The 10295-nt window shown below is 47.3% G+C and overlaps 1 long non-coding RNA gene across 1 annotated transcript; it reads right to left on the reverse strand.

The window, feature by feature from the left end:
- Nucleotides 1-749: 749 nt before the first annotated feature.
- Nucleotides 750-7619, reverse strand: LOC144323628 (uncharacterized). The gene is made up of 2 exons (XR_013389014.1): nucleotides 7334-7619; nucleotides 750-5782 (listed from the first exon to the last, which is right to left on the reverse strand). It is a non-coding gene; the product is annotated as an uncharacterized LOC144323628 (long non-coding RNA).
- Between the last annotated feature and the right edge of the window lie 2676 nt (nucleotides 7620-10295).

The following is a 10295-nucleotide window of genomic DNA, read 5'->3' on the forward strand; positions in this document are numbered from 1 at the left end:
TTATGGATTACTTTTCCTTTTCTGAATTTTCTAAACTCTCTATGATGAGCATGTATGGGTTTTACAATGAGTTAATAGGAAAGTTAAATAAAAGGGAAGAAAAGAAAGGAGAAAGGAAAGGAGGAAGGGAGGATGGAGGAGAGGGAGGGAGAAAACCTGAATTAAATTCCCAATTCCAGCACTCACTGATCTGGACTCTGTGAATCTACCTCCACATGCTGAAGCTGCCTATGGGAATGTCATAAGACATAATGTCTTTTGGCTCAAAAGTTTCAGGCTTGATTAAAACAAATAATTGGGTCCAGGATGTCTCCCTGGTGGGACAGGCAAGACAACAGGTAATAATGGTTGACAGTGCTTGAGAAGTGGTAGGAGGGATGCTTTTTCCATGAAGTATGTTCATGGGCAGCAGAGTTCCAGGTGGGAAGATGCCCCGTGATCAGTTCCTTTCCTTGTGACTAAAAGACAGTGTCTAAGTGCAGATCGCCACCCCTCCTCACAAGCAGCTGAGGCTCAGTTTGAGTATCCCTACTTCAATCAGAATTATCTTGGACCAGGGCAAGACAGATCCATGATAGAAACCTCAGTAAACCTACTGTGGGGGGCTAGGGAAAGGAACATGTTAAGGAGATGATGACATTGGGTTGACCCACATTCCCAAAACCTTCAATACCGTAGAATAGCTTCTACCCCACCCACAAAATATCTCAACCTCCAAAAAGGGACACTCAGAAAATATATGCCAGAAATATGAGAACCCCAACTGGGCCCAAATAATCTATTTTATTAGAAGCTTTTAGGGTGAGCAGACCATTCTTGTGCCTTCTCTTATGTGTTCTGAGGACCTTGGGCCTGTGGCCTACTTTCTAAAGCCATGCTGGAGCAGAAAACATCTCCAGTGCTTCACAAAACCAAACTTCTGGGGGATCGATGCATTCTGTGGAGCTCCATTTAGGTTCTCAGGTTCCCCTTGACCCCGGAAACTCTCTGTCTTAGGAAGAGTGGCCTCGGCACAGTAGTGACCTGGTGGCTGAAGGTCTCTCTTCAGAGAAATATGGACTCCACTGCTGCCATCCCGTGTATGTTGGTCACCCAATTTGGGAAGCAGGGTAGGATCAGGATCCCTCAGGCTCAAGTTGGGAGCTGAGTGCCGAGGCTTGGCCAGGTGTGAGGAGCAGTATACCTTGTTTAGAAGGGTCATACTCAACCTTGCTGCAGCAGAGTGGAAACTATCTTTGAAGCTGGAGGTGTTTATAAAACAGGAGGAAGGCTGTTGCCCAGCCTGGCTGCTCCTGGCAGCCTCCAGGCTTCCTCTTCTCCCATGTGTAGGCCACTGACATTTGAGACTGGGGGGCTTAGGGGCCTCCTGGGATATGCGCTCCTTCCTCCAGTGGTCATGGCCCGTCCTGGGGTATGAGGTCCTCCCTCTGCAGGGAGCCATCTCTACCATCTGGGAGGCTCCTGGCCCGACCATTTTGCTGTCTCTGCTGTTCTCACTGGGCAGCTCTGGGCCACACCAGCTCCTAGACTGTGCTGCAGGCCTAGAGCTCCTCCTGGGAGCGGCAGCAGCCTTGGCTCTAGGAGGAACCTCTTCCTGGACATCTAGTGGTTCTCTAGTGCCTCCTGGTGGCCTGACTCTCCCAGGCTTTTCAGAATGGATGGAAATGCCCATGGACTTACACTGGTGTGACCCACATTTCTCCAGAGCTGTGTCCTGGGTGGGAAGTTTTGGGCTTTTTCTTTCTGGGAGCTGAACTCTCTGGGATCTCTCAGTTGACTTAAGACCTGGCCTGAAGCCCTGGGCCTCAAAATGTCTTTCCTGCTGCTGTTGGAGCTCACGGGCTGTGTATAATCCAGGGAGCCTCACACCAGCAAGGGGTAGTGGGCACGGTTCTAACAAGTTAAAGAGCAAATGGGACTCCAGGATCCTCTGGGGGAAGCCCCACTTCAGGTGTACTATCTTCCATCGCATGAGGGACTCCAGGAGGAGCTGTTGACTCTTTTTGAGGATTGGCCCCTTGGGCGGGACAGTGAGGACAGTGGGAGCACCCGCTAGAGCTGTGGCAGCTTGAGGGGCTCGGCCACATAAGACAGAGGAGCAGGCGGAGGGCAGGCCCAGGGGTGCAGCCAGAAATTCTCCAGATTGTAAGTTCTGGAGTTGCTGAGTCAGGCCAGCAGTCTTCCCTGGATCCACCACCCTTTTATCCTGTTTTTGGCTTCTCCAGGGTTCAGGTGAGGCCTGCTGGAAGGCTAGACTGACCCCCACTCTATGCTTCTTGGCAGAGGCCATGCTCTGGCTGACCAAATGCTTTCCCTCCCCACTGGCTTGCAGGGAGAGTTGACTCCAACTGGGGAGAGGCTTCATCTCAGGACAGAGAGCAGAGGTGTCTGGTGGTTCTTGTGCCATGGCCTCATGCCCGGAGCCAGTGATGGCTGGAGACCCCTCACCCTCCAAAGAGTCAACTAGGAGACTACCTTTAGCAGCATCTTTTTCTCTGACCTGCTCTTCGTTTCCTCCCCTTGGAATATGAGGACCTCCCGCCGCCGCCTCAGCTCTGCACTTTCTCTGGCTCCGTACACCCTGGATTTCTGCAGCATCCTCATCTCCATCCTTGTTCTGGTTCCCTGGCCCTTGTATCCGGATCTCTCCATCAACTTTACTTCTTACCTGTCCCTGGTAATCTCCCCCCGGAGCCTGGGTCTCTGTACCATCACCACCTGTGGTCCCTCTTGGGTTTCTCTTCCCTTGTATTTCAGTCTCTGCACCATGCTCACTTCCCACCTGCTCCAGGTTCTTCCACTCTGATGAACAGCTCGTTTCATCAATTTTGGTTGTTATTAGTCTCTGGGGCCCTCCCCTAAGTCCCTGGACCTTTCCATTATCCTCACTTCCAGCCTCTCTCTGGCTTCTTTTCCCCAATGTCTGATTTTCCTCCTTCTTTCCTCCAGTCTGCTCCCCATTGCTCCTTCCTGGTGAGTGGCTCTCTCTAGTTTCCCTAGCTAACCGTCCTTGGTTATCTCTCTCAGACCTCTGGTTCTCTACAGCATCCTCACTTCCAGCCTGAATTTCTGTTCTATTCTCACCTCCTGGCTGCTCCTGGTTCTTCCACTCTGATAAATGGGTCTTTCTATCAATAACACCTTTTAACTGGCTCTGGTTTTCTTCTCTAGGTTCCCAGGCGTCTGTATAATCCTCACCTCCAGCTTCTCTCTGACTTGTCTTCTCTGGAACCTGAATTTCTGCACCATTTTCATCTCCAACCTGCCCCTCTTTCTTCCATTCTGCTGAATAAGTTTGTCCATCAATTTTACTTGTCAGTTCTCCCCCGTTTTCCGCCTCAGATGCCTGGGTGTTTGCACCATCCTTGCCTCTAATGTATTCCTGATTTTCCCACATGGGTGTGTGAATCTTGGCATTATGTTTACTGCTTAACTGCCCCTGGTTTTCTTCTCCAAGTTCCTGGATCTCTTTACCGTCTTCATCTTTAACCCTTCTATTTCTCTTTTCTAGTGCCTGAATGTCTATACTATTCTCATCTTCAAACTGTTCCTGGTTCCTCCTCTCTGGTGGATGGGTGTCTATGTGAGTTTCACATCTTAATTGTCCCTGACTCTCTTCCTCAGGAGCTAGTGTATTGGTATCGTCCTCATCTCCACCTTTTCTCTGGTCTCTTTTCTCAGGTGCCTGAGTTTCTGCTCTAAGTTCGCCTCCAATCTGATCCTGATTCCCCCAACATAGTATCTCACATTCTCTGTCCATTTTGCCTCCAATATGATCCTGATTCTCCCAACATGATATCTCGCGTTCCCGGTCCATTTTGCCTCCAATCTGATCTTGATTCCCCCAACGTGATATCTCACATTCTCTGTCCATTTTGCCTCCAATCTGATCCTGATTCTCCCAGCATGGTATCTCGCGTTCCCAGTCCATTTGGCCTCCAATCTGATCTTGATTTCCCCAACGTGATATCTCACATTCTCTGTCCATTTTGCCTCCAATCTGATCCTGATTCTCCCAACATGGTATCTCGCGTTCCCGGTCCATTTCGCTTCCAATCTGATCTTGATTCCCCCAACGTGATATCTCACATTCTCTGTCCATTTTGCCTTCAATCTGAACCTGATTCCCCCAATATGATATCTTGCATCTGTCAATTTCACTTGCTACTGGTCTCTCGTCTCCCCACCATGCTGTATGGATCACTACCCAGTCCTCCTGTCTTATCTCCCTGAGGTTCTTCCCTCTAGATAACTGGGTTTCCCCAGTAACCTCCCCCTTTCTCAGGCCTTGGTTTCTCCAACCCACTAAAAGTTCATGTCTTAGTTGTTTCCAGATCTCTTCCCTAGATGCTTGGATCCTCCCAGCTTTCTCACTTCCACCCTGATCCTGCTTTCCCCACCCTGGGGTCAGGATCCCTATAACATTCTCACTTCCAATGGATTCCTGTTTTTCCCACCCCAGGGCCTGGGTCTCCACACCTTCTTCTTGTTTTACTTCTGCCAGGTTCTCCCTCCTAGATACCTGGGTTTGCATATCATTCTCACCTCCAACATGGACCTTGTTTGTCCACTCCTGTGCCTGAATTCCTATACCAGTATCATCTCTAATCTTGTCTTGTTTTCCCCAGCCGGGCACCTGGTTTTCCTCACCATCCTCACTTCCAGTCTGGTCCTGCTTCCCCAATCCTTGGGCCTGGGTCTCTCCTTCATTCTCTTCTCTGGCCTCTTTCTTGTTCTCAAATGCCTGGATCTCTACAGCATCATCATTTCTACTCTTATCCTGGTTCCTCCACTCTAGCGTTTGAGTCTCTGCATCAGTTTTACATCTTAACTGTTTCTGTTTTTCTACTATATGTGCCTGGGTTTCAGGATTCTCACCTTCAGCCTCCCTCTCATTTCTATTTCCTAGTTCCTGAATTTTGGCTCTATTCTCAATTCCCATCTGGTCCTGGTTCTTTGACCCTAGTGTCAGGATATCTCCATCAGTTTTACTTATTACTAGTCTCTGGCTTCTCCACTCCAGGACCTTAGTTTCTGCATCATCCTCTATCTCAAAGTTCATTGGGAGTTGCCCCACAGTTGCTTGAATCTCCCAAGTATCTTCCCCACTACTCTCTGTCTGGCTTCCCCACTCTAGAGCCTCTCTGACTAGCATGTGGTTCTCCCTCTCTGGTACCCAGGTTTTTTGTGAGCAGCCCCAGGACTTCCAGGTGGACATTCCCACTTGTTGGTTGGAAGGATCAGGCAAGAAGTCTCTGGAGGAGAACTGCAGCCTCTGAGACGAAGGGAGGCTTGAGAGAGAGGTGGCTAAAATCATAGGTTTGAGGTGAGACCTCATGCTGACAACAGATTCCAGTGGCATCAATTCTTCCTGGGAGTGGACCAGCAGCTGCTCCATCCTTTGGTACCTGTCCAAGGGTGAGGATAGTGGCTTGCAAATCAGGTGAGTCTGCTCATCACTGAGACACCAGGGTACCTGCCATGCTTCCCAAGAACTGTCCTGAGAGAGCATACAGGTGCTTGAAAAGGATGTGGTGCAAAAGAAAGGCTCAAAGGGGGTGCAGAAATCCCAAGATGAACCCTGACGTGGGTGCTGCCAAGAGAGCAGGTATTGGTTCCATGATTCCTGGAGGCTCCTCCTGTATTCATGTCTCTTCTTTTGTGCCCATTGTTGGACATGAGCATCCAGGCCACTGAAATCACTAAGGCTGAAGAATTCACGGGTCATCCTGAAACAAGTGTCATGTCTCGTGGAGGGCACTGCCCACTTCTGCAGTGGCACCTGTTGTTAAGAATGGAGAAGCAAAATCCTTGGTCACACATTGTCTCATCTAATGCTCACAGATTAGAATTATAATCCAATATCCAGATGAGGATGCTAGGGCTCAGAAAAGAGGGAATCACTTCCCTTAGGGCATTCAATCAAGAAAGACAAAGAGTTTACTCCAGGCCAGGCACTATTCTTGATGCTGGGGTTACCAGCATGAACCAAGACAAAGTCCTTGTCAGGAGCTATCTTCCAGACATGGAAGATACAATAATCAAGTATACAACATGTTAGGTATTGTTCTGATGGAAATAAAAATAGAGTGGGTATGAAGTTAGTTAACTCCTTTAGACAGGCTGGTCACAGAAGCCTCTCAGAGGAGGTGACATTTGACTGGAGACCTGAATGAAACAATAGGCAACCAAGTGACATCTGAAGAAAGAGCACTGAAGGCAGAGGAAATGTTAGTGCAAAGGCCCAGAGGTCAGAACAAGGTCATGCATAAGAACATTAAGGAGTCCCTATGCCAGGGCATCTGGGTGGCTCAGTGGTTGAGCATCTGCCTTCAGCTCAGGTCATGATCTTGGGATCCTGGGATCAAGTCCCACCCACATTGGGCTCCTGTCAGGGAGCCTGCTGCTCCTTCTGCCTATGTCTCTGCCTCTCTCTGTGTGTATCTCACAAACAAATAAAATCTTTAAAAAAAAAAAAGGGGGGGGAGTCCCTATGCCAAGAATGGAACAGGTGATGAAGAGTGCTAGGAGATGAGGTCAGAGAGGAATGTAGGACAGATCATGCTGGGCCTTGGATTTATGCTTAGGAGTTTGAATTTTATTCTGAGTTTGACAGGGAATATATATTGGTAAGAGCCATTGCAGGATTTTGAAGGGCAAAGGGCTATGATCTATTTTTAAATGTTAGTTCTTGCTCACAAGTATAATGTTAAGCCAGGTGCAAAAGAATACCTACCATATGATTTCATACAGGCAAAATTAGCCTAGGTTATTAGGAATCAGCATAGTTCTGACTGCAAGCTTCTGGCCTGCAGTAGTGGTATTTCTTAATCTGGGTGCTGCACATGGATGTATTAAGTTTGTAAAAATTCATTGATCTATACACATATAATCTGTGTATGTGTATCATCCTTGGATTAAAATTTTAAAGAAGAAAGAGAAAGAAAGAATGTCATTCTGTTAGCCAAGTGGAATATTGTCTGTGCTTGGATGAGAGAGGCCACAGGAACCAGGCAGAAAGCAGTGCTACAGTGTAGGTGAGATATGAGCAAGGCTTTGCCGAGGTGGCTGTGATGAAGTTTTGAGAAGTGATCAGATGAGATATGGTTTGCAAATAGAGCCCATAGTACTTGTAGATGGATTGAATGTGTGGAGTGAGGGAGAGAGACCAGGGTGACAGATGGATCTGGGGCCTGGTGATGCTTTCCCTGACCAGTCTTAAGTTCCCCCATGTGATTCATCTCTGGTACATAGGGCTTAGAACAGGGTCCTTGTAATAAGTGAATGAGACCATCATGGTGCTGAGGGAAGGAGGTGTGTGGGATCCCCTCACCTTGATGACCTTCTTCATGCTGGGATGGGTCCTGGTGATCTGCTGCCAATAATGCTGGACCTGCCAGATCAGAAAGAGGCAGAGCACCAGCAGGTTGCCACAACACCGAGGGTCCCTACAGCTGTGATCCTCAGAGAGCAGGCCCAGCACAGGCTCCCACTCAGGGCCCTGGAATGGCCCCACCACAACACAGGCTCCCAGCAGTGGCAGCAACATGACGAAGCTTAGGTGAGCAGGTGGTGTTAGTTGAGTTGGAGGGCAGGACTGGTATGCCTGACTCAGCCCGTTTGGGGTGAGGTAGCCCCTGCCTCATAGTACCCCTGTCACTGAGGCTACCTCACAAAGGAGCCACAGCCTCAGGTCCAGCTCCTGAACCCAGCACCAGAGCTGGTTAACATGCCCTCAGTGCAGGCAAGAATCGCATTGGGGAACTGCCAAAAAGAAATTAAGAGGAAGAAGAATTTGTTTTAGATATCCTGTTCTCCAGAGTGAAGAGATTACATTCCCCCCATGTGTGATGGGGTGATGTAACTTGTCATCTGCATGATTTCTTTCTTCCTATTAGGTATTTTCATCCATGTGTCCATCTGTCCATCCAATACCAAACATTTAATAATGAACACTGTATTGGACATGTGTATTCTCATTTGACCACCCAGCATTCCTTCCTCTTTGCTCAAAGTATTCTGTTTTTTTTTTTTTGTTTTTTTTTTGTTTTTTTTTTTATTCTGGTTTTCTATTGGGGATTACCTTTCCCATCTCAGGATCAGTGATAGTAGAGGAATAAATGCTACCCTGAAGATTGTCTTTCACCCAAAGTTTATATTCAAAATATTGAACAGTGGAGCAGGAAGGAACATCAGCCTAATTAGAAGGGCCAGGCCTTAACCTTTTATATTTTTTAAGATTTTATTTATTTATTCATGAGAGAAAGAGGCAGAGACACAGGCAAAAGGAGAAGCAGGCCTCTCAAAGGGAGCCTGATGCGGGACTGGATCACACCCTTAACTGAAGGCAGACACTCAACCACTGAGTTACCCAGGTGCCCAGGCCTTAACCCTTTAATAACTGCATTGTATGTATTCCTGAGCATTCCAGGAGAGGGGCATCACCTACTTACCAACCAGCTGGGATGTATTTCTCTATTTTAAGAACTTAATATGTCACATGATGTATCCTGGCTGAATGTCACCCCAGCTTATACCTGATACTCTCCCATAGATCCAGGACAATCAAGGAATGCAGGTGTGTGACCTAAGCTTGGCCAATTGGGCTTTCTCTACCAGGGCTCTTAATGTCAATAACAGAGATCCAAGGTGGGAATAGAAAGATGGTGAGAAAAAGAAAAATAAAAGCAGCCCATGACAGCTAGGAACTGGCCCATTTCTATCAGTCAAGATTTGGTGTTCCTAGGAGCTGACCCTTGGTATTCACCAGTTCAACATAAATGATTTCATGGGTTATCAACATCAGACAAAACCACTCTGTGATAATCAAGACAAAAACAAGATCATTCTTTAATCACATTTGAACACAGACAAAAACACAAACATTATTGAAACCACAAAAATCACCAAATTCCTCTTATCCTGGCTAATATGAGTGACAATATTTCTTTATCAATTACAGCTTTAGCCCCACTTTAAGAAAAAAAAGATTTTATTTATTTATTCATGAGAGACACACAGAGAGAGAGAGGCAGAGACATGGGCAGAAGGAGAAGCAGGCTCCATGCAGGGAGCCCAATGTGGGACTCGATCCCAGGTCTCCAGGATCACGTCCTGGGCTGAAGGCAGCGCTAAACCACTGAGCCACCCGGGCTGCCCTAGCCCCACTTCATTCCTTCTACCTTATAGATAAGATTATTAAGACGCCTAATCATCTTAGGGGTTCCTGGGTGTCTTAGTCAGTTAAGTGGCCAACTCTTGATTTTGAGTCAGGTCATGATCTCAGGGTCAAGAGATCAAGCCCTGCATTGGGCTCCACATTAAGTAAGGAGTCTGTTTGATATTCTCTCCTTCTCCCTCTGCCCCACCCCTGCTTGTGTGCTCGCTCTCTCTAAAATAAATAAATCTTTTTTTAAAAAATGGTGACCATCACAGAATTATTCGCACTCTCTGATGGCATCTAATCCAGAGCAAATCTCACAATCCCTTAGACACTCCCTAAAATCACCTAATACAACCCAAATCCTACAGTAAATACTTTCTAACATCCTCTTATTGAGAAGGCTTATCATTCCTCATGTACATTCTCCCTTGGTGCAGTAAGTAATAAGACTATAAGATGTGTTCCTGCTAATCCTTGGCTGGAGGGCATTGACAGTGGAGTGAGACTGTAGGGCTGGTTCTGCTCTCACAACCAACTCCCCTGGAATCTATGGGCTTCATGACAGAGTTTTTCCCAAATTCCTTTTTGGCTGCATGCCCACTACCCTTGGGCCAGTCATAGTGCCAGAAGATAGGTATCCAGAGTACCCAAGGAATCTACAAGACCTGCTCTCATAGAGCTCTAAGTGTGGTTGAAAAGGTGGATACCAAATAAGGGCAAGGTTGGCAAGTGGTATACAGGCAAGTGCACAGAGCTGTGGGTCTATCCAGCGGGGACAGTTACCTGGTCTAGGTGATCAGGGAGGCTTCACTGAAGACATGATGAACAGGAGTTAGCTAAGCAAAACAGTGGAGCACATTACTCCCAACGAAGGGTGATGGATGGGGTTGGAGAAATCAGGGTAGAAAAAGAAGGTAGGCAAAGCTGTTTTCATGGGGATGCAGGTGGGGACTGGTGGAGAGGGAACTGGTAAGCTATGGCAAGGATTTAGGATTTTAAGCACAAAAGTGTGGTAAAAGACAAATTTCTAAGACAGACTGATCTTGAGCATATGTCAACACAACTTATAGCAAGGGAAACAACAAAACACAAAGGGTGACCTAGCTTTAAGGGAATTTGGAAATTGAGCCAT

The sequence above is a fragment of the Canis aureus genome, chromosome 11 (genome assembly GCF_053574225.1).
Source record: "Canis aureus isolate CA01 chromosome 11, VMU_Caureus_v.1.0, whole genome shotgun sequence".
Taxonomy (NCBI): Eukaryota; Metazoa; Chordata; class Mammalia; order Carnivora; family Canidae; genus Canis; species Canis aureus.